At 44.8% G+C, this 20,528-nt stretch overlaps 1 long non-coding RNA gene across 1 annotated transcript in view; it reads right to left on the bottom strand.

Annotated features, from left to right (window-relative positions):
* LOC106722008 overlaps positions 1-20,528 on the bottom strand; it is a 66,578-nt gene that overhangs the window by 44,540 nt on the left and 1,510 nt on the right. The window lies entirely within an intron of this gene.

Genomic DNA, 20,528 nt, shown 5'->3' with positions numbered 1-20,528 from the left:
AAAGAGTGTGGGGCGCCGCCGCCCCCCCCGGGGGGGGGGGGGGGGGGGGAGGGGGGAGTGCCCCTGTGGCTGGGAGTTCCTCAGTTCAGGCAGTAAGGCAAGATGGAATCTAATGCACAATCCCACAATAGTGCTTCTTGCCATGCATGTGTGGCATAGCAGGGAAAAACTGTGTGGATCATGCATTATATCCCAATGTGCTTTTACCTGTACATGTAGAGGGGCCCTAAAAGACCATCAGAGTTTCATAGCTCTAAAAACAAATACAAACAACACACACACAAACACACTTTGTGGTCATTTATGCCTGGAAATAGAATACAAACATTTTAGACAAGTTGACTAAGGTGGAGCATTATTTGAGTCCTAGGACCCAAACTGGAGCCTGAGTAGGCAGTCTTTAATTCATCCCATTATAATCAATGAGAATTTGGCCTGAATGAAGTGTATAGGAAGGACCTAGCAAAGTAGCTTAAAAATGCAAGGGATAGATTATGAGAAGACCTCACAGATATTCTCATGAAACTTGTCACCTTTACATGTCTCTCAGGATACCATTTAGTGCAAAGGGAAGCAAGTTTTTAATTTTTTTTTTTTAATTAAGCTCATCTAATCCAGGCACATGCACACTAGGACTGTGCAAAATTTCGCCACTAGTTTTCTTTGCAATGGTTTTGCTGGAGATGAATCAGTTGATGCATGCCAGGTTTTGTTGGCCCTGATGGTTACAGCATCACACTGCCTGCTCATGTTCATGCTGTGGTCAATTACTACCCCCAGGTCTGTGGTGGCAAATGATGGGGGATCTTCAGTCCTGCTGCCTGATAGAGGCAGCAGCTGCACAAGCACCCATGTCACCCATTTTGCCTGGAGTGCAGGGCCCCAGAACCCCCCTGCATCCATCTCCTTGACAGCTGTCAGGCTTTGTGGCCACAGCAGGGCATAACAGCCAGGTCTGCAGTAGTTCCACCCTGCCTTTCCCCAAGACAGACACAGCTGCACAAGCACTTATGATGTGAGTTTTGCCTGTCAGCAGCTAGAGGTGCAGGGCCCCAGAACCCCTGCACTCATCTCCTTGACAGCTGGCAGGCTTTGTGGCCTCAACAGGGGCTAGCAGGCCTGCAGCTTTCACCCTGCTGTGCCTTAATACACAGTGTCACTCATATCATGAGTTTTGCTTGTCTGCAGCTGGAGGTGCAGTTTCCCCCAAACCCCTACACCTATCTCCTTGAATCTTGGCAGGCTTTGTGGTCTCCACAGGGGCTACCATTCCCACACCTTTCATCCAAATCAGGCCAGAAATTACAACATTATGGGCTGTTTTGTCCTTCCCCATTATAGCCTATGGTCAAAACGTCAAAACAGTTTTGCCGTTTTGGCCCCGTTTCAAGGGAATGGAATGGAACAGCTGTTTCAAATCGAATCAAAATCCAAAATGGAACACTATTACACCAAAACATCGAAACGGAATGCTGTCATTTCGCACAGCCCTAATGCACACGTTGAACACTAAAATGCTTCAGCTATAATCATGAGGATACTGTATGATTGTGTCACAAGATAAAGCTTACTGTCACAACAGTGCAGAGAGGTAAACTTGGTGTCTTAACTATGCATTCATTATCTTCACCTATGTGGGTTTCAAATTTAGCCTGAATTCTGATTTTTTTTTAGCGTATAATGCTGGGTTTAGGGATAATTGTAATATTCTTCTGATGCATTTTACCCTAAAGTATAGACCTGTATTCTAAATTTTAATTAAGTCTTAATATGGTTGATGCCTGGAAATATATAGCCATCTTCAACTTTTGTGTAAATTGTATTGTTAATGCACATTAGCTGGTCTTACTTCATTTCCCTAGAGTAACTATGTGTACTCTAACTTTCTCTCTTTGTAAATTGTTACTGAAATTTGTCTTATATTCTTATTTTTATAAACCAGGATTTGATAGAAGAGAACCTAATGCTTATTCCTCATTCACCTCTAGATATATGGTTCAGATGCAGACACTGAGAATCCTCTCCTGCTTATATAATATCATGTACAAAATAAATATCATCTTAAAGTATCTGTTTCTGACCGGAGAAGTATTAAAAGCAGTAGGCAAAACCTCTGAGGGTAGGTGACTAGAAATATTGTCTCCACATTGATACTTTGGAGATTGCGAGGTTTATACATCAGGCTACTAATATGAAGCTGGTTATAATAAGCCATCCGTATCCTAACAGATGATCCATCTGTGAGAATATTAGGGAAAGTCTGCACAGGTATAATGGTCATCTAAGATATCCATTTAAAAATTGTTAATACATAGTACTTTCTACAATATTATGCTTAATTTAATGGCACAAATACAGTGTACATACATATTGTTATGTCTTAAATGTTTAAATAATTAAATTATAGGATGGTGTCAGCTAGTTTAAAGAGATGTTTGATTTTTACTATGTGTAATTATAAAATTAACAGTGCTACAGCACAGCTGTCATAGATAATTTCACACTGCTTTCTTTCATAAATTCAGACCCAGAAGAGCAAATATGCATCACCTAAAGCCAGGAGGTGGATGAAATTTCTGTTTCACTAAGGACTTTGATATTTCAAAATTCTCTGTGATAACCAAAAATGTCTACATAAATTGAAGCTGGATACTTGCTTTAAGAGATATGGCCTTGGTGATATGACGATCTATTAAATATTGTATATACTATTAATTCATTTTTGTCAAAGATACTCAAATATATTGGTTGAAAAGAATTTTTGTGCCTTACTTTAAATATTTTATAAAACAGAAAATAAAGTATATTGTTGCTACTTATGTGTCTTTTTAATAACATTACATAATCTTGTTATGATCAACAACTAAATATAATTCTGCTGGAAACACCTGGCATGCAGCTTCTGCAAACTAAAATCTTAAATCAATAAGCTTTCAGCAGATAGTTCACAAAACTCTAACCCTAGTTAGATAATAAGGGTGGTATTTCTTATCTGGGGGTGTTTACTTTTAGCAATTGATCAAATATAAAATTTCCTAGAATAGCTGTTATTTGTGTACAATAAAAATTTAAAAAAATGCTCTTCCTAATCTTATGTATGAATATGAAAAATAAAATAGAATAGTCCAGCCACTGATGCATAATAACATTACCTGAAGTCATTGATATTCTTCTATCAAGTAATTTCCTCCCCAGATGTACAATAAAATATTAAAAGTGTAACTTTTTAACTTGTACTAAAATGTTCATGCTCGGTAAAAAGAAAAAAAAGTTAATTAAATATGATTTTGCAGCCAGCAAAATGGAACTTAAAATAGGTCATTTATGAAGAGCATTATAGGAGTCTCTCTGCAGTTTATAACTGTACAGCTTTTGTTGTGTTTTGGGACTTAGTATCCAAACCAGACGTTTGGGCTGAGGTATGAACAAGATTTATGTCACTTTGAGCATGGTGAAAAAGTCCAAGATCTGCCATTCTGTGATTATAAACATGGCTATCATGAGAGCACTGGATAAATCAAAGCGAAGGCTTCAGAGTACAAATTTATGAATACAGGAACAACTCGGAGAGGTAGAAAATGGAAACTGTTTTGCTACAGACTGTGATCATAGAATCATAGAAGTAGGGTCGGAAGGGACCTTGTAGATCTTCAAGTCTGACCCCCAGCCTGGGCAGGAGGAAAACTGGGCTCAAATGACCCCAGCCAGGTAGGCATTGAGCCGCTTCTTCAAGACCCCCAGGGTAGGAGCCAGCACCACTTCCCTTGGAAGTTGGTTCCAGATCATAGCTGCCCTGACTGTGAAGTAGTTCTTATGGATGTCTAATCTAAAGCTGCTCTCCAGCAACTTGTGGCTGTTATTCCTTGTTATCCCGGGGGGCGCTAGGGGAAACAAGGTCTCCCCCAAACCCTTCTGGTCCCCCCTAGTGAGTTTATAGACGGTCACCAGGTCCCCCCTCAGCCTTCTCTTGTGAAGGCTGACCAGGTTCAGGTCCCGTAGCCTCTCATTGTAGGGTCTGCCCTGCTGTTCCTGGCTCATCCAGGTGGCCCTCCTCTGGACCCTCTCAATGTTGTCCACATCCCTCTTGAAGTGGGGCGCCCAGAACTGGACACAGTACTTCAGCTGTGGCCTGACCAGTGTCACATAGAGGGGGAGGATCACCTTCTTGGCCCTACTTGAGATGCACCTGTGGATGCACGATAGAGTCCAGTTAGCCCTGCCGACCATGATGTACTGATGTTAGTTACCAGATTCCAAAAAGACAGATTTTTTAAAGCACCTTGTTCACATCAGAAATAGATGTTCACCTGGTTAAATAGAGGCTAAAATGCAACCCATTTTAGAGAGATTCAAGCGTCTTTGGTATACAAAATGGGGCTTAATTGTAAAAAGCTGCCTCTTTTTTGGGGGGTGAGGTGTAATCCTCATGGTACCTGCACAAGTCAGGTCTTTCTTCCACTTAGACTAACAGGTCGTGGGTGTAGAGTAGGTATCAGTCAGTCAGATTCCTCTGGGTCTCCATGTGTGTGGCCAACCCTTTCAATGCTCCATTGGTGTGTGTGTGTGTGGGGGGGGGGGGGGGGGGGGGGCATGAGTCTTCTTGAGACGGTTTAATCAACTTAATCTCTACAGTATTCTTGACAGTCCTGGCTTTCCTTACGTCATTTTGTAGTTCTTCTAATAAGCTTCCATGGTCCTCGGCCTTTTTTTCAGTCTACTGGATATCAGTCTAGATGCAGTCTGCTCTGGCCTTTACCCCAACCTAGTGTCTGAAGAAGCTCCATTTATCTATGCTGCTGGAGCACTTACTGGTCCTTCCCTTATATACCCATAATATTGATGCATCCCAGTCTGATGCCTCTTAAAAGGCTTTTTCCCCTTCTTCTTTGTAATGGGATCTGAGGAGGCTTTATTACAGAATCTATTTGGAAATGTCTGGTACATCTTCAGTACCCTGTGATGACTCAGTACTATATCACCAATCTATCATATCAGCTGTTGACATAGTGCATACTCTAGACTGTCCCTTAGATTTAGTACTGGACTTAAAAGAATATACATATACTCTTGCTTAAAAAATTACACCGTCTGTAAAAATCTTTATAGGATTTTCTGGCGTGCCATTAGCAACAGTCTGAGGCCAACTAACACATTGCTTTAAAATATTTGGAAGTTAGAGAGTTTTGATTCTGAAAATATTTAAAACTTTTTTTGTGAGGAAATAGGTGACAGGTTTTTCCAGGCTATGACAAGAGTTGAAAGGGAACATAGCAGCAATAAGATAGTAGAGGAAGGAAAAGCAGGAAAGAAGAATGCAGAAAACAGAGAGGTACCATTTTCCATCATGGACCAGTGTAAAAAACAAAAGGCAGTTTTCAGATGGGAACACCTAGAGAATAACAGGAGTTCTATAGTTCCACAGTTTAGTACCACAGAAGCAGACAAAAGGAGTTATAAATAGTAAGTGTCCTTTCATAGAAAGCTCTTAGTTTTTGCTTTTGTGTTCAGATGAGTCCACTGTGTACTTTTCTTCTTTAGAAATGGTATCAAGTGCTGTGTGTACAATAAGTGGAGCCAGCTGAACCATAATATGAAGATTCTGACCCACATATATTAGTATGATATCAATTCATGGAGTCTTCACCATACTCTGACTGGGGGTGAGATTACACATCGGAGCTGGCAAATTCTAGTTCTAAGGAATATTAATCTGTATTAAAAAGTTAACTAATGCTAATGATCAGTCATATTTTTGGGGTTAATAACTGCTTAATATGCACTGCTCAGACCTGCTGTTAGGGGGCTGATGAGCAGGGATATAGCTAGGGGCTACAAGTCTACTGCATGCCTGTCCTGCTTCCTGGCTCTCTAGACACAATATAGGATGGGTGGGGAGCAGGGGAGGAGAGAAGCCCCCTGGATCATTCTTTTCACTGTCCCAAAAATCACCTCACTGCCCCTCATTAATCCTTAGATCTGCCTTTATCCTGTGATTGGTCCTTCCCCCTCTGTATCACTCTCCCATTCCCAGTCTGGACTCCCCTCCCCCGACCTCCATCAAAATCTGCAAGACTCAAAACTCAGAGGATACAACTTTCTAGACAGAGCTGTGCTTGGCAGACCATGGACCCCGCACACGTGCTCCCCCTGCCTCCTCTTCAGTTGCATGGCCTGGGAAGGGCTGGATCTGGGCACACAGGGGAAGTGTGGTCTGCAGGGACCCTGGGAGCAGGCAAGGAAGGGGAACTCTCCTATAACACCTCCACTACTCACAAACTGATCAAGGTGTTAAGACAGTGATCCAGGGGTGGAGAGGCTGATGTGGGGCAGAGGGCAAATGGAGTGGCAGGGAAGAAATTTGGAGTGCAGAGAGGAGCAGCAACCCAGCACCTCCTAACTCTCCTTCTTCCTCCCTGGCTTCCCTCCCCATCCACCTGTTGCCCAGCTATTCCCAGCTGTCAGTCCAGTGCCATAGAATCCTGGACAATAGCTAGTTCATCTGGGAGCAGTGCCTTCTGAAATACTGGAGAACAGCAAATTGGTAGTTCTATTTCAGGTGACCCCCGAGAAATTAAATTAACTCAAGCGCAGTTTAAAGATAATCCTAGTTCAAAGTGGCATAAACTTTAATGCCTAAAAGGCAATTAGCACTCATTAATAAGCCTTAATCATTTAAGTGTTCTTAGTATAATTAATTGTGATGTGTAATCTCACCCTATGTATTGTGGGTGTTTTACATACAGTCAAAAGTTATCCCTTCCTGGTGTTCAGTTTTATCCCCCAAACTACCTCAAAATGAAAATGACAAAATTTAGAGATAATCCTTAACCCCAGAATTGGCTACTCATGCCTTCTAGTGTCCTAGATACTAGCTCTTTCTCATTACACCTCATGTTCTAGTTGATATAGAAAGATTCAGAAGGGATTAAGTTAAAACTCCATGCAAAGTTCTAATACTCACAAGAATTGATGATCAAAAAGGAGACTTTTACCAGGTGTTTTATATGAAAATTTTGCTCAAAAACTTTTTGATTATGCTTATTGTTATGAACATAGTGAAGAATATGGATATGGTGGAAAGCTAAGGGCATTTGAAGAATTTTATTTAAATTTCCTTACTAAATATTCAGAAAAAATCTTTATGTAAATTATATGAAGTAAATATTTACATTTATTTTGGTATACAAGGGACTCCAGCATGGATTGAAGATTTATTTTCAAAGAATCATAGAAAAGTAGTGTTAGCAGTCATCTAGTCCAACCCTGAATTATCCCTATCCAAACTACCACAAAGAAATCCCTGTCTAACCCATTACTAAAACAACACAAATCAACCCTGTTGCACAATTACAAAGCATAGCACCCCAGCTTCACACAGGTAAAGCAGAGGAACAATTGAACCAACAAGGGCTATTAAAATGCATTTTAGAGATCCAAGATAGAGGGATCTCTGGCTACAGAGGAGGGCAAAAAAATCCCTAGAGTCCATACTAATCTGACCATGGAATAAAATTCCTTCCCAATCCCAAATATGGAAATTGGTTTAACCCTGAGCAGAGAGGCAAAACCCTCCAAACTGAAACTTCTATTTTTTAGTCCAAAGGATCATTGGCACACCCCAGTCAACATTTCCAGCTTTGGCTCCAGCCAACACCTAATGGTTCTAAGGAAATTAAACAACAATAATAACAATGATACCCTGACCCCTGTAGCAACAGGTGGGGGGAGGGAAGGGGTAATCCTTCTCAGTACCATATGGCAACTAGTAGAGCCAGATATACCTAACATTCTCCACCCTGTTCTGTAACGTGGGGACAACAAACATAACTCTACATATCGTATGCTCTTACTGGACACCCAGAACTTCCCTGGCTGTATCCCCTCCATAACTTCTCACTTCCTTTAATCTTCTTTCATAACTAGATAGGCTGTGTTGCTCTACTACTTTTTCCTGCTGTTGAGTGTGGTCCTTTCCAATATCCACTTTGTAACAGCTGAAAGTTATTTCTGTGAGATAAAGGTGCTTGCTGAAGGCTCTATGGAGATTAGATCAAGTGTTTTTCTGTCATTTGTTCAGATATTAAGCTATGTTGCTGCTAGGAGCCTAATTAAAGTAAAAAAAAAAAATAGCAAAACCTTGTAGAAGTAATGGCAGGCCCCGTGGCATAGTTAAAATTAACCTTATCAAAAGAATGCAAGGCTTGTACTGTTATTGGTCAGTCTAAGGACAGTTGAAGTAAAAAGAATCTGAATGGCTCTAAGTTATCAGCATAGCTCAAAAGTTATAAATTGGCTGGCACATCCAGAAATCATTTAGCAGGAAGATACAGTTCTGTGAAAGGAACTACAGATTAGCTGTTGGCCTGGATTTAGTGGGCTCGTGGATCTCGAGGAGCCCAAGGACTGAATATCATGGTCCTTCCCGGTACATCTCAGGCAGCACTGATTGGGGATGCCTGACTTTGCTGAGCTTTGTGGAAAGAGAATCTTGTCGTACATCAGGCATCAGAGGGCACTGCCGACGCGAACTATTATTTTCTGTCCTTGTTCTGTTATCTACGTGTAGGCATGTTTTTGTTAAGTCAATACACCTTTCTTACCTGCCTACCCCCAACCACACTCTCAATCCCGAACCTTCCACAGGTGGCTGGGACATAAATTGACATCACAAACAGGATTGAGAAGCTCTGGTCCACAGAAAAAGGTTGGAATGGAGGGAGTTGGGTGGGCCCCATTGGTGGCTTTGCTTAAGGAAGTGACAGGGACGGAGAATCCCAGATGGGATAAGGTTAGGTTGAGGCCTGCCTGGAGTGACCCGGGAACTGTATCCAATCGTTGGGCTAGGTTTGCTGCTGCTGTCCGGGGTAAACCCAAGAAGGGGTGCCTGTCCTGCCTGCTGACCACATGCCTGTGGTTAGGGGCCGAAGAGAATGCCCAGCTCTGGGAAAAGGTCACTCAGCTGAGTAAGGAGTTAGAAGACATGAGAGATTCCAACAATGTGGCGTGCAAGGCTGCGTGAGCCACTCAGAGCCACTTGGAGACATTAGAACTGAGGGAAGGAAAATTTATGATCACGTGCGTGGCCGCTGCCCTCCAGAAGAGAGCGCAGTTAGCACAGGCTGTGGAGCCATCCTTCGACAAGGTGCGACAGTGTCTGTATGGGGAGAAACTGAAAGTGGAGCTCTAGGAAGATCAAGGGGAGGAGACTGATGATGAGTCTGGTGCTGAACCACCCCCGTATGTCCCTGACTAGAGGGAAGGACCTAGCCAGGTCTTCCCCTTGGTGATAACTCATTCAGGGCCACAAGGAGGGAATCCCCAAACAGAGCTGCGTTCCTTTACCCATGCAGAGATCCAAGATATACATACACACACACACACACACACACACACACACACAAGAACACCATAAATCCAATCTGGGAGAACCAGTGATAGACTGGCTAGTTCGAATGTATAGTGAAGGGGCATCCACAATTTCAGTGAATAGGGCCAAAGCATCCTAAATCATCCTGGGCCCTGAACTCCAGTTAAATCAGTTTGCAGGAAGTGATGAAAATGTTATTTTGTTTTCTTCTGCACTCCAGGTGACTGCTGGCAGTTATGGTAATATGGAAGAAGAGCTTAATACTGCCCCTCTGGCATGGGCCTATTTAAAGGAGGCTGTCTGCTGCTTGTATCAGTTAGCACTAACTGAAACCATTCATGCAGCAGTTTAGACTTGCATGCCAGATGCAGAAGTCGTAACATCACCATTGTGGAGGAGGTTTGGCCAATGAGCACCAACAGAGCGCACCTCAGCCCTGTTGGCCTTGAAGCCAGAGGTGGTGAATCACCCAGTAAGAGATGGGAGCTGGCAATTAGTGCAGCTTTTACCCATTTTGCAGAAGCCAGGACTTGCCAAGCCGATGAAAACCGCCAAGGCCATGGTGGTGGCCTCAGCGAAAGATAAACCCCCTGACCCCCCCGCCCCCCAAATTGTTGGAAAAAGCCAGGGAAGGTCGGCCCAAGACTCTGTGAGCAAAAATGTGGAAAGACTTGCTAGCTGCTGGTTTCAATATGGTGCAAATTGATGGACTGCCCACCAATGTCTTGAAAGCGCTGTGGGCTAAACACTGTAGTGAAAGGGCAAGCCCAAAAGCAGAGCCTTCTGCAGCACCAGCAGTGCCACTGGAGGGATTCTCTGCCCTAAAGGCAGAACTGTTGACATTTTCCCAGACACACGTGGGGCCGCCAGCCTTTACCCCCACTGATCACATGGCCTAGGGAGTCTGGCTGGCCTGATGCCCAAAGAAAGGGGCCACAATGGGAGCAGTAACAGGCCAGTGACTGGTATCTAGTTAATATTAGCCCCTTAATTTGGATACCTGTACAGATTCAATTAGGCAAAAGTGAGAAATCAATTGATATGCTATTAGACACGGATGCCCAGATTTGCATTTTAGATTCCACAGATTGGAAGGGGGAGAAAGGAACCCCGTATCAAGTAATTGGAGTCCGAGGCACCAGATGACCAGGACATCTGGTCCAAGCAACTTTTGTGTTACCAAATGGCTCTAAGGTAATGGCAGCAGCAGTAATACTTAAGGGGGGGACCAAGCTTACTGGAACTTAATGTACCTTAATGACAGCGGTTTGCCCTTGAGCGAGAGAACTGGAAGTTTGGGTGTGCAGTGCTGTAACTCAATGTAGCATGATCCCACTAACCCTGCCTCCCATGAAAGGAGTACACAGACCCCAGTATTGAACTCCCCAAGGCCACACAACCTATCCAGTGTATTATCAGCCAGCAGTTGGAGGATGGGACTCTCCGTATAACAATCCAGTGTGGCCAGTGCATAAGCCAAATGGAGGGTGGCAGCTGACTATTGATTTTTGAGCTTTGAATGCTAATACTGACCCCTTGATGGCTGCCGTCCTATCATTGCCACCCTTGACAGAAAGCATCTGGTGTTATGGGCCTGCGTGAATGGGATCTGTTGATATCAAGGACATGTTTTTTGCTATTCCCATCCATGAGAGTCACTGGCCAGTATTTACTTTCACATGGATAGGGCAGCAGTATACCTACACCGTGTTGCCCCAGGGGTGGATACACAGCCCCACCCTGACTCACAGGGTTCTAGCTACCGTAGTTCCTGAGGTCCAAGAAAAGTACCCCAATATACGCATGTGGCAATATATAGATGACATCATGGTAGGCAGTCAAGACAAAGAGGCTGCCACCAAGGCCTTTGAATCATTAAGAGAGAAAGTGAATACCTTCGGATTCATGCTGTCTGAATGGAAAATCCAAGAAGTAGGGCCCCAGCGTGAATTTCTAGGAATAGAATGGCAGAATGGGGGGTCCACAATACCAACTGAAGGGCTGTGAATTATAGTAGAGACCCTGACTCCCACTGATGTGAAAGAACTTCAGGCCCAATTGGGAGCACTCAATTTTTGGCGTATGCATGTTCCTGACTTTAGTGTATTAGCTCGTCCCTTGTATAACCTGCGTAAGAAGAGGACTAAATGGGAATGGGGTCCTGAGCATGAATATGCCTTACAGGCCCTTAAAAAAGCAGTAACTGTTCATGCCTCCCTAGCACCATGACGTCCCGAACGAGAGCTTTGGCTCTGTATAGGTGTCTTGGAAGGAGGACCACAGTGGAGCCTATGGCAGAAAGAGTCCTCAGAAGCAGAAGGAAAACCCCTTGGATTCTGGAGCTGAGGCTGGAAAGGGGCAGAAGCAATGTATACGCTCTTAGAACAGATGTTGTATGCAGCAACGCAGCCCTGAAAGCCACAGAAGTACTGAGAGGGAATTACCCACAGTTATCACTACTCTGATATCTATTCTCAGAATGGCTCTGTCAGACCACCAGCTGCCACCTGGGGGAAGAGCCCAAGACACCACAGTCCAAAAGTGGATTTATTACATCTTGAGCAAAGTCCAATGAGTAACCCCAAAGGTCACCCTGCATTAGTTGAGAGAGTCACAGAAAGTACAATTAATGTTTATCCTGACCAAATAAGCTGTAGTGAACCTTCACCCATCAAAGAAGCACTTCCTTTCTCACCTGAAATGGAGAGCTTGGCTGGTTTACATACAGGTCTGCTCAAGGTTGTGCCTGGAGAGCAGCTGCCTTGAGGATTCGAGATGGCTTGCAAGTACTATTACAAGGCCTCAGAAAAAGCAGTATGCCGAGCTCAAAGCAGTGCTTGGCATGGCTGTGTGGGAATTAGTAGAAGGTCCATGTCCGGTAAAGGCCATTTATATTTATAGCAACGCCTGGATGGTGGTGGAAGGATGCACTACTCCTATGGAACAAGGAAAATTTAAAAGATGAGGACAAGACATTTGGAGCCACGAAGAATGGTAGACCTTATGGAAGTTAGCCCACGATGAGCTTCCTCTACACTTCTGACATGTGAGTGCAGCACATGGGAATAAGGCTGGAGAAGGCCCGGAGGCAAAGTGGAATAAGTGAGTTGATCAGCTAACAAGGGAAGAGGGCACTGAAACCTTGTATGTTAAAGAAGAAAATAAAGCAGTTAGTCCATCATTACCCGATTTCTCCTCCCACTGTACACCTGGAGAACGAGCCACAGAATGGCTACATCAACAACACGGACACCCCGGGCATGATGAGACTGCCCGCCTGGCCGCGTCTTGGGGCATTCACGTGACTAAAAAAAGAAGCACAAGAAATAGTTGACCTGCCGAGAGGTCAAGGTGAGACTAAAACCTTGCCCGATTGCCCCGTTGTCATTACGTAAGGGAAAGGTAGTGTGGCAGGTATGGCAATGCAATTTCATTGGCCCCCTCCCTCAAACTTCCCAGAAGCAACAGTACGTGTTTGTAGCTGTAGAAGTTATCACAGGAATAATGTTCGCCTGCACCTCAGCGAGAGCTACAGCCCAGGACACTTGTGCAGCACTGGAAACTGCTAGCTATGTATCCACCACCCATAGAACTACAGAGCGATAATGGCCCTCACTTCCACAGTCATCTTGTGTATGACTGGACCATGAAATATGGCATGTTATAGACATATCACATCCCATACTATCTGCAGTCTAACGGATTGGTAGAGTGAGCCAATGGCATCCTCAAACGCAATTTGCGGTTGGCCGCTGGCCCAGCTCTTAAGGACTGGGACTTGCACCTGGATCGATCTATCCATTGGGCCAATAACTGACCTCAGCTGGGAGGAAGACCTATGCAACAGGCCTTTGGATTGGGTGGTCCCCTGTGAGCCAGCAGTAGAGTGACCTAGGGGTGGTGACCTGGGAAAACCCCAGGCAGGTGATTGGGTGGTAGTGAAGCATCCTCAGGGAGATAAATGGGAGGGGACACTGTGGCAGGGCACTGCAGGTTCCTGCCACTTTAAGGGCCTGAAGCTAACAGCCAGCAGGTGCCTGATGAGGGCAGCCATTTTGGATCCAGGGCTGCCCATATAAACAGGGCAGTATTTCTGCTGGAGGCCAGACAATAACATTGCCTGGCTGTAGGGCTGCTGGTATCATCTGGAGGTGTAAGGGGGAGCTGTAGGGGATGGTCAGGAGGCTCCTGGTCCTGGGCATGACCTAAAACTGCACCCTACCAGGAGTGGGTGGCCTGGTGGGGCTCTCAGTGGTGCAGGAGCCCCCAGGAAATGCCAGACCAGTTATCACCCCAGTGTAAGGTGGGTAGGGGCACCTTAACCCTAGCCCTCACCTTTGGGTGGGTTTGTGTTCCATCAGAGGTAGTTGCAGGGGTGCAAGCCCCAAGGAAGAGAGCGGGGACCAGGTATGGCTGATACTGCCTGAGACCAGCAGGGTGTGTGAGACCCCATGAAGGAGAATTGGGGCTAGGTACAGCTGAGGATGCCTGAGTCCTGTTGGGGTTTGAGACCCCGAGAGGGAAAGTTGGGGCCAGGCACAGCTATAGCCACCTGAGCCCACCATGGAGCAAACCCCGTGGCCCCGAGTGAGGGAGTGGTCTGGAGCCCCAAGTGAAGGAGGCAGAAATTAGGACCCCAGTGAGGGGGTAACCCCATTGAAGGGGGCTGAGATCTGTAACCCCAAGTGAGGGGCAGAGTTGTGAAGCCCCAGTGAGGGGGTAGCCCCAAGTAAAGGGCAGAGATCTGGAGCCCCAAGTGAGGGGGGGCGGGGATATGGAGCTCCAAGCAAGGGGAGTAGACCCAGGTAAGTCTTTGGACACCTGAGGCTGATGTTTGGGCCAGAGGCCGACTGAAAGGGGCTCAGCCCCAGAGCGGGAGAAGCGAATCCTGACCCCGGTAAGTCCTCCACTGCTGAGGCAGAGTGCAAGTCAAATGTAACATCTGTAGTAGCACCAGTCATGGTATGAGGTACCCCAGCTCCCCACATCCAGGAAGGGGGACCCGAAGAGAGTGTGGGGCTAGTAAGGCAAGAGGTAGAGTGCACCTTTGACTGGCCTATGCTGGGGCCAGGACTGAGAAGGTCAAAAGGGCCAGGCTCCCACCGCAAGAGGCATCCAGAGTCTTGGGCTTGGGCCCCCCACCTGACCTTTGAGGTGAGGCCAGGACCTGTGTATGGCCAAAGGTCCTGAGTGGGGACCATGCCCGAGAGTGGAGCCAGATATGAGGAGCTCAGCAGCATGGATGAAGGCGGTGTAGGCTGCCGGAGCAGGGGGACAAAAGGAGGGTCCTATGAGGAGGATTCTGAAGTCTAGTGTGGGGCTGGTGTGCTTGTTAACATCTGGATACCATCTGTGAGGCTTGGGCTGTGGTGTAGGGGAGGAATGGAGCCACAGATAGCACCCCCTGGCATCGAGGCAAAAAAAATGGGCAGCCTCCTGCCTTATTTAACAGCTTATTACTTTTCCAGCAAGTTGTGGTGAGCGAGACAGGTGGGCGGAGTGCCTGGAAGCAGGTGGGAAGCCAACAAGGTCTGGCCTGAGAGAAGCCCACTTAGCCACAGACACTATTGGCAAAAGGTATACATAATACATGGTGGATATTTAAGTCAGATTCATCTAACGGGAGCCAAGCTCCTTGCTGTCTTCCTATGGATTGGATCTGTCCACAAATGCAGCCATGGCCATTCCTAATTGAGCCTGCCACTAAAGACAAGTCCTGCTCTGTCACCTGTCTGAATTGACTGGCGCTATGAAGTGGTGGACTGTTATAACTGTATTCTTCTTGTTAATGCCATATTGTGTTTCCTGGGTAGGGCATGTCTACTATCCTTCTTATTACCCAGACATTAATGAACTTGCTCCTGAAGACCTAAAGGAGTAGCCTGACCCCGAAGAGCATCCCCCGGAAACACGCCCAGATGACCTTCACATGGTCCAGCCACAGTATCTGTATTGGAAGGAACCTGCCACCCCAGAGCAAGTGAAATCCTGGTCTCCGAGTAGAAGAAACAGGAAGGTTGATTGGCAAAGTGGTAACTGTTAGTACACCTGTGGCACCAGTTATTATCTTGGGTACATTCCCTATCTGAAGGCTGGAATGGCTAACTATGGGAGGGGAGGTAATTGTTGCAGCTCTGTTTGTTTATGAGTTTGTTGTTCCATACTTCCTGAGGGAAACCCCATTGAGCTCAATGCCTCCGAGTCTGTGCCCCCAATTGTGCATTCTGCATCTGTTCAGCCTCTCGAGCCACTGTGTTTATGGGAGAATCTACCCCCTCCCATTCCTATGGCTGACGACACTCTCCAGCAATGTAAAGCCTACCAGGCGGGAAGGCTCACTACAGGTTGGAACAAAGTTATTACATGGATTGTGAATCATACCTATACAGAGGTGTGGTGGAATGGTACCCACTTTAATGGTACAACTAGAAAGATGTTGTATCCACAAGTCTCCACCACTTAACCCCACTGGTATAAAAGGATGAGGATCCTAAAGCAAATCGGTGCTATAATTCTGCCAGGGAAGTGCTGTTTCACCAACCAGGTACAACATCATCCCCATGAGCGAGCGACAGTGGGAACTCTTTTGCTCTCTGGGAGGTGAAGCATGGTTACAGGCTCTCAAGGAGGGAAAGATAAATGTGATCTGTGAGAGAACAGGGTGTTCAGTATTATCTCTGGCCATTCCGCCATGGGAGGCCCCAACACTGCCCATGTATAACTCTACACCCTGGTGGAAGTCACAGGTTAAAACCCCGAACCCTCTGCAGGCAGCTGGGACACACTTGTTTTAGGCTGAAGATCTCTCTTCATCTCCCAGCAACCCAGGAACCCATTTCCAGAGGGCTCCTGGCCTTCTTATAATCCCTCTTTACACAACACTCCAGGTATAGCTATTCCTACATCATCCCTAACCAATGCCTGTCCAACCTCTTAAAAACCTCCAAAAAGATGAAGGTTCCACAACTTCCTTAGGCAATCTATTCAACTGCTTCACAGTTCTGAGCATAGAAAACCAGGGCTAGAAATGACCTCTAAACCTACGTTGCTATAATTTCAAGCTATCAGTTCATGGCCTGCTCTGTGCAGCAGAGTGTTCTCCTTTTTCTTTATGACATCCCTTCAGATAGTTGAAGGCTATTATCATAATAGTTTTTAACTACCTGCTCTACAAGCTGAACATGCCTATTTCTTTCAGCCTCTCTTCATAGGGCTTGCCCTCTGAGCCCTTTATTTTTGTTGCTCACCTCTAAACCCTTTGTTACTTTTCCACATTATTTTTAAAATGTGGAGTCCAAAAGTGTCATCACAATACTCTAGATGAGGTCTAACCAGTGCCAAGTAAACAGGCACTATCACCCCGTGTCTTGCACTTAATGCTCCTATTAATACTACCCAAAATTCAATTTTCTTTTTATGAAGCCATGTCACACTGCATACTCATGTTCTGCCTCCAACCCATCAAGACTCCCAGATCCTTCTCTATAGTGCTACCATGCAGCCAATTATCATCCCTTTTCGTATTCATTTTTAATCATTCCCCCTCCCCACCCTGAGGCATAGCATCTTGCATATGTTATATGAACTTCATCCCATTGGCTCCAGCCCAGACTTCCAATAAATCCAGATCCTTCAGAATTGTGCCCCATCCTCCAATGTATTCACAATCTTTTGCAGCTTTGTCTCATCTGCAAAACTTCTCAAAACACTCTTTATTCCATCATCTAAATAATTAACAAACACGTTGAAAAGCACTGGGCCTAGGACAATCCCTGTGGGACTCCACTCAAAGCCTCCTGCCATTCTGACATGGATCCATTTATCATTACCCTTTACTTGCAAGTAGTGAGCTAGGGGTCTACCCACTTTTTAGTAATTTTGTCTCTCACATCTTTATCCAATTTGTTTATGAGAAGGTCATGTAGGACCTTGAAAAAAAACCTTGCTAAAGTTCAGATCTAATATATCCGCTGCATTCTCTTCATCCACTCAGCTAGTTGCTTTGTCAAAGAAGGAGATCAAGTTTATTTGACACAATTTGTTCTTAGTACATCCATATTGGCTGGTTGCAATTTTGTTGAAGTATCTGTATATCTCTGTTTTTTTTCTGTATGGTATGTCTACTGCTAAGATTCTGTTCATTCTATTTTATCTAGGTCTTTTACTTGCACTGACCTATACTACAGATGGTGGGGCTTCTCTGTTGAATGTACATCATTGTAGAAAGCATACATCTTTACAATGGACCCCTCTGAGAAGCAGCTATTTGCAGGAGAAGGATATCAGAAAAATAAATGTCACTGCTGACATTGAGATTTTTAGTCTTACAGGGACCATAAAGGATATAGCTGTACTGTATTGAGTACAACAGACTTTAATAATCTAAGAAATAAAGCAGTACGAGTTGTGTCAGCAAGTCATTTGTGCCCTATTCTAAGAGTTGCAAATTTTTTTTTGCTGGTAGGGAGAATTTTTTTTTCCTTATGGAATCATATCTTGAAGTCCTTGATCTACACTGAGCACAAAGGTCAGGTGATTCCATGCATTCTCTCCTGCTTATTGCCAGTCTACTGCAGTTCCTATCTTCAAAAAAAGGGGGGAAAGTAGATCCAGGGAACTACAGGCCTATCAGTCTGACCTCTATCCCAGGGAAGATCTTAGAAAAAAAATTATCAGAGAGACCATTCTTGACCAACTGGCTGATGGCAACATCCTGAGGGATAGCCAGCATAGGTTTGTTGCAGGTAGGTCTTGCCTGACCAATCTCATCACCTTCTATGACCAGGTGACATATAACCTGGACAAGGGAGAAGAGATTGATATCATATATCTTGAGTTTAAAAACAGACTTTCGATCTAGTATCCCATGATCATCTCATAGAAAAACTGGTCAACTGCAGCCTTGGCTACATCTCAGTCTGCTGGCTGGGGAATTGGCTCCAAGGTCTGACCCAGAGTGGTAGTTAATGGAAGTCTATCATCATGGCACACCATGACCAGTGGGGTACCCCAAGGCTCTGTCCTTGGGCCTATACTTTTTAACATCTTCATTAATGATATGGACATTGATGTCAGAAGCAGACTGGCCAAGTTTGCTGATAACACCAAATTTTGGGGTAAAGCATCCTCACCCAAGGACAGAATGGAGATCCAGGCCAACCTCGACAGGCTCAGAAAATGGGCGGATGAAAACCTGATGGCGTTTAACACCAAAAAATGCAAGGTACTCTACCTTGGGAAGAGTAATCTGTAGCATGCTTATAGGCTTGGCAGCGCTACTCTTGCTAGCAGCACGGCTAAAAGGGACTTGGGTGGCATGATTGACCACAAGATGAATGAGCCACCAATGTGATATTGCAGCTGGCAAAGCAAGCAAAATACTGGCTTTGCTCCCTTAGATGTTTTCTTTCCAATTCCCGGGCTTGCATCCAGAGATGCTTCTCTAGCAAGTCCCAGGATGTCATCCTCCCACTGTACTTGGCCTTGGTGAGGCCGCAGCTGGGAGTACTGCATCTAATTCTGGGCTCCACAATTCAAAAAGGATGTGGAGACGCTTGAGAGAGTCCAGAGAGAGCCACACAATTGATCAGAGGGCAGGAAAACAGGCCTTATGATGAAAGGCTGAGAGCCATGGGACTCTTCAGCCTGGCAAAGTGCAGGCTCAGGGAGACCTGGTGGCTACCTAAAAGTATATAAGGGATATACATCAGGATCTGGGGGAGCACCTGTTCACCAGAACACCCCAAGGGATGATAAGGTCAAATGGTAACAAACTCCTCCAAGACCATTTCAGGCTGGACATAAGAAATAACTTCTTTACTGTCCGAGGCCCCAAGGCCTGGAACAGACTGCCACCAGAGGTGGTGCATGCACTTACTCTGGACTCCTTTAAGAGATACTTGGATGTTTCTCTTCTGGGATCCGTTGACCCAGCTGACTTCCTGCCCTGGGGCAGGGGGCTTGACTCGATCTCGCGAGGACCTTTCCAGTCCTAATGTCTATGAAATCTACAAAATCTTTGATAGCCAGATTCCACTGTCCATTTCCAGTGGGATCCATGTTAGGATGCTGCACTGTAGTAGAATTTAAACTTAAAATACTTAATACTGTCCATTATTAATACTGATTCAATCCAGAATGACTTGAGAGTTCTTCCAATTTTTAGAAACTTTGCTGCCAAGCTTACCCCTTTCAGCCCATATTCTTAGTCATCTATAAAGTCATTGTGAGAGATATTGCACGTTCCCATTATGGATCCTCAGACTAGGATTCTTTAGTCCAAAGCTTCTCAAACTGTGGTCCACGGACCACCACTGGTCCATGAGCTCCATTCAGATGGCGTGCAGAAAGGTTGCAAAACAAATCAAGAATACCTATACTTGTAAGGTAGGACTACTGATATTAAAATATGAGATGTGCGCTTTGATTTGTAGAGCAACAACAACAAAATTTATTAAGTGGTCTGCCAAGACCCTCAGCAATTTTCAAGTAGTCCACAAAAAAAAAAAAGTTTGAGAATCACTGCTGTAGTCTATCCTCACTCAAACAAGGATGGAAGGACTTCTATTACCAGCCTTCAAATTTTTTATGCCTCACAAAGCAAGTGGTAACATTGTTCCAGAGTAGTAAAACAAGCAAACAAAGACACTCCCATAAACTGTTTTTTTCTTGAAGCTCACAAAAGTCTATTTTTTGAGTGGCTTCTTATTGAGAGTACATAAAACACCCTTATGGAGCATTATGGGAGAAACCAAACAGACAACACATTTTAAAACTACCATATGCTAGAAAACCACCATCAGATAAAGCACTTTGAAAGATGATGTTTCCAGAAAAGCACCTTTAGTCACATTAGCAACATTTATCTAAATCTAGAAATATCACTTTCACACAAGTTAAAATTGATCTGGAAGAAATGTTTTCCCCGTAAGTGCCTATTCAAGTTCATGAATTGCTAACAAAAAAAATCTTCCCCCACCTCCCCTCCTTTCACACTTGAATAGAACAGATTATGCCTAATTGAAAACTGCAGTCAGAAAAGCAATCAGACTGACATGGTTAATAACAGACACCTCGACTAAAGTATCATTATAGGCTAAATTAAAATTGCATTTTCTTTTCTAAATATGAAATCTGCCATTGTTACAGAATGTGAGCTGTT

The sequence above is a fragment of the Alligator sinensis genome, unplaced genomic scaffold (genome assembly GCF_000455745.1).
Source record: "Alligator sinensis unplaced genomic scaffold, ASM45574v1 scaffold516_1, whole genome shotgun sequence".
Taxonomy (NCBI): Eukaryota; Metazoa; Chordata; order Crocodylia; family Alligatoridae; genus Alligator; species Alligator sinensis.
This window is presented reverse-complemented; position numbering and strand designations above follow the sequence as displayed.